The following is a 4,812-nucleotide window of genomic DNA, read 5'->3' on the forward strand; positions in this document are numbered from 1 at the left end:
TTCTTGTTTCTCCCAGGCAGGGGTTTATCCCATGCATCAAGCATCCAAACTGTTACAGCTGCCTCCCAGAGGACTCCATCCTGAGCCTCTTAGCTCTGGGAGCAGAAGGGATTAGGCATATCTGAGACTCCCTAGATCATGGAACAAAGAGGTGGTTTTAAACAGAAGTGCAAACACTTCCTGGGGCTGCACCCTGTTGGAGTAGTGCCGAAGAGAGGTGGAAATGTGCAGCTCCCATTTTCTCTTTGGAAGGGGCTTACAGTACACACCTCTGGTGGCTACTTGATGGCCAGGCTTCTAATGAACTTGCATCAGGAAACTAGTAGGACAAACAACAGCCCTTATCAGCCAGAGCCAGATCTTGGCACTTCCTAAGCCTTCTCTCTGGCCCACCCCAGTGATAAATCCAGGCCTATCCATTCTGCCTGGAAGGAGTTTTGCCATACACCGAGTGCCACAACTTCTATAGCTTCTCTTTATTTTATGTATGTATGTATGTATGTATGTATGTATGTATTATACTTTAAGTTCTGGAATACATGGGCAGATCATGCTGGATTGTTACATAGGTATACACATGCCATGGCCGTCTGCTGCATCCATCCCCCCGTCACCTACATTGGGTATTTCTCCTAATGTTATCCCTCCTCAATCCCCACACCCCCTACTATCCCTCCCCCAGTTCTCCCAACTCCCAGCAGGCCCTGGTGTGTGATGATCCCCTCCCTGTGTCCATGTGTTCTCATTGTTCAACACCCATTTATGAGTGAGAACATATGGTGTTTGGTTTTCTGTTCTTGTGTCAGTTTGCTGAGAATGATGGTTTCTAGATTCATCCATGTCCCTGCAAAGGACATGAACTCATCCTTTTTTATGGCTGCATAGTATTTCATGATGCATATGTGCCACATTCTCTTTGTCCAGTCTATCATTGATGGGCATTTGGGTTGGTTCCAAGTCTTTGCTATTGTAAACAGTGCTGCAATGAACATACGTGTGTGTATGTGTCTTTATAATAAAATGATGTATAATCCTTTGGGTATGCAACCAGTAATGGGATTGCTGGGTCAAATGATATTTCTATTTCTAGATCCTTGAGGAATCACCAGACTGTCTTCTACAATGGTAAAAATATGGAACACTTCATGAACTTGCATGACATCCTTCCGCAGGGGCCATGCTAACCTCTGTATCATTCCAATTTTAGTATATGTGCAGTCGAAGCGAGCACTATTTATTTATTTATTTATTTTTTGAGATGGAGTCTCCCAGTGTTGCCCAGGCTGGAGTGAACTGGTGCAATCTTAACTCACTCCAACCTCCACCTACTGGGTTCAAGTGATTCTCCTGCCTCAGGTTCTCAAGTAACTGGGAATAAGGTGCGCACCACCACACCCAGCTAATGTTTGTATTTTTAGTAGCAACAGGATTTCACCATGTTACCCAGGCTGATCTAGAACTCCTGACCTCAGGTGATCCACCTACCTTGGTCTCCCGAAGTGCAAAGATTATACGCATGAGCCACCATTCCCGGCCTATAGCTTCTCTTTAATGACCTAGATCTGGGAGTCAATGGGCTTTGCATATCTGAGTGACCCTACACCACACAAAACATAGAGCTAGACATACAATGGACCCACTTCCAGCAGCTATGTTCCCAGAATCAGAAGGTACAACCTGAACGTGAATACATGCATTTGCCACAGATTCTCTATCCATCTTAGTGCAGAGAGTAAGAAAAAAATGTCTACACTCAGTTTCACGATAAAGACAGAAGGAACTGGAACATACATTCAACACCCCAATTGTCCCAGCTACCTCTAGAGAGTCTAGCTCTTACCTTCTTTTCTCACCAGTCTTGAGGTACTAACAGGAAGTAGCACATCCTAAGTTCCAGGGGGGTCACCTAAAACAGAGATAGCAGTCTGGACAAACACAAAGATTAGACAGGCACTTTAAAATCTCTGTAGTGAGACCCAATCTCCACAAAAGAATAAAAAATTAGCCTGGCGTGGTGGTGCATGCTTGTAGTCCCACTGAAAGGCTAAGGTGGGAAGATTCCTTGAGCCCAGGAGGTCGATGCTGCTGCCATGAGCTAGGATTGAGCCACTGCACTCCAGCCTGGTCAACAGAGTCAGACCCTGTCTTAATAAGTAAATAAAATATCTGGCACCTAAAAATCTCATGCATGAGGCCAATATGACAAGACTGGGAGAGGTAATTGTCTTATCTAACATGCAGTAACCAACACAGAGAGTAAGGGAAAATGAAGAAATAGGGCAATATATTTCAAATAAAGGAGGAAGGTAAATCTCCAGAGACCGACCAGAATGAAGTGAAGATGTGTGACTTATCTGACAAGGAATTAAAAATAATGGTTGTAAAGATGCTCACCAATGTCAGGAAAGCAACACAGGAGCAAACTGAGAATTTCCTTTGCTTTTTGTTTTGTTTTGTTTTTTATTTTAAGCAGGGTCTGGCTCTGTCACCCAGGCTGAAGTGAAATGATACAATATTGGCCTAATGGAACCTCCACCTCCCAGGCTCAAACTTTCTTCCCATCTCAGCCTTCCCAGTAGCTGGTACTAAGGGCATGCCACCGTGCCCAGCTAATGTTTGTATTTTTGGTAGAGATGGGGTTTTGCCATGTTGCTCAGCCTGGTCTTGAACTTCTGGGATCAAGCAATCCTCCTGCCCAAACTGAGAACTTTAACAATGAAATAGAAAGTGTTAAAAAGTACCACAGAAATCACAGAGCTGAAAAATACTATAACCAAACTAAAAAGAATTCAGTAGAGGCATTCAACAGCAGACAAGATCAGGCAAAGGAAGAATGGATAAACTTGAAGACAGGTCACTGGAAATTATATAAGCAGAGGAGCAAAAAATGAGGATAGTTTAACAGACTTATGGGGCACCATCAAGCATAACAACATATGTGCTATCAATGTACCAGAAAGAAAGGAGAGACAGAATGAGAGAGAAAACATATCCAAAGAAACAATGATAGAAAACTTCCCACACTTGGGGAAGAAATTAGAAGTCCAGCTCCATCATCTCAGCCCAAAATCTCCTTAAGCTGATAAGCACCATCAGCAAAGTCTCAGGATATAAAATCAATGTGCAAAAATCACAAGCATTCCTATACACCAATAACACACAAACAGAGAGCCAAATCATGAGTGAACTCCCGTTCACAGTTGCTACAAAGAGAATAAAATACCTAGGAATACACCTAACAAAGGATGTAAAGGACCTCTTCAAGGAGAACTACAAACCACTGCTCAAGGAAATAAGAGAGGACACAAACAGATGGAAAAACATTACATGCTCATGGTTAGGAAGAATCACTATCTTGAAAATGGCCAAACTGCCCAAAAGTAATTTATAGATTCAATGCTAACCCCATCAAGCTACCAATGACCTTCTTCACAGAACTGGAAAAAAATACTTTAAACTTCATATGGAACCAAAAGAGAGTGCGCATAGCCAAGACAATCCTAAGCAAAAAGAACAAAGCTGGAGGCATCAAGCTACCTGACTTCTAACTATACTGCAAGGCTACAGTAATTAAAACAACATGATAATGGCACCAAAACAGAGATGTAGACCAATGGAACAGAACAGACGCCTTGGAATCAATGCCACACATCTACAACCATCTGATCTTTGACAAACCTGACAAAAGCAAGCAATGGGGAAAGGATTCCCTGTTTAATAAATGGTGTTGGGAAAACTGGCTAGCCATGTGCAGAAAGCAGAAACTAGACCCCTTTCTGATACCTTGCACTAAAATTAACTCCAGATGGATTAAAGATTTAAACAGAAGACCTAACACCATAAAAACTCTAGAAGAAAACCTAGGCAATATCATTCAGGACATAGGCATAGGCAAGGACTTTGTGATTAAAACACCAAAAGCAATGGCAACAAAAGCCAAAATAGACAAATGGAATCTAATTCAACTTAAGAGTTTCTGCACAGCGAAAGAAACAATCATTAGAGTGAACTGGCAACCAACAGAATGGGAGAAAAGTTTTGCAATCTACCCAGAATCTGCAAAGAACTAAAACAGATTTACAAGAAAAAACAAACAATCCCCTCAAAAAGTGGGCAAAGGATATAAACAGACATTTTTCAAAAGAAGACATTTATTAGGCCAACAAACATATGAAAAAATGCTCATCATCACTGGTCATTAGAGAAATGCAAATCAAAACCACATTAGATACCATTTCATGTCAGTTAGAATGGCAATCTTTAAAAAATCTGGAGACAACAGATGCTGGAGAGGATGTGGAGAAATAGGAACACTTAACACTGTTGGTGGGAGTGTAAATTAGTTCAACCATTGTGGAAGACAGTGTGGCAATTCTGCAAAGATCTAGAAATCGAAATTCCATTTGACTCAGCAATCCCGTTACTGGATATGTACCCAAAGGATTATGAATCATCCTATTATAAAGACACATGCCCATGTATGTTCATTGTGGCACTGTTTACAATGGCAAAGACCTGGAACCAACCCAAATGTCCATCAATGATAGATTGGACAAAGAAAATGTGGCACATATGCATCATGGAATACTATGCAGCCATAAAAATTGATGAGTTTGTGTCCTTTGTGGGGACATGGATGAATCTGGAAACCATCATTCTCAGCAAACTGACACAAGAACAGAAAACCAAACATTGCGTGTTCTCACTCATAGACGGGTGTTGAACAATAGGAACACATGGACACAGGGAGGGGAACATCACACACTGGGGTCTATTTGGGGGCTGAGGGGCTAGGGGAGGGACAGCTGTGGG

General features: G+C 42.0%; 1 non-coding gene across 1 annotated transcript; it reads right to left on the reverse strand.

Annotated features, from left to right (window-relative positions):
- Positions 1–1,127: 1,127 nt before the first annotated feature.
- On the reverse strand, positions 1,128–1,231 carry LOC120361558 (U6 spliceosomal RNA). The gene has a single exon (XR_005577735.1). It is a non-coding gene; the product is annotated as a U6 spliceosomal RNA (small nuclear RNA).
- Positions 1,232–4,812: the final 3,581 nt, after the last annotated feature.

This window comes from Saimiri boliviensis, chromosome 13 (genome assembly GCF_048565385.1).
Source record: "Saimiri boliviensis isolate mSaiBol1 chromosome 13, mSaiBol1.pri, whole genome shotgun sequence".
Taxonomy (NCBI): Eukaryota; Metazoa; Chordata; class Mammalia; order Primates; family Cebidae; genus Saimiri; species Saimiri boliviensis.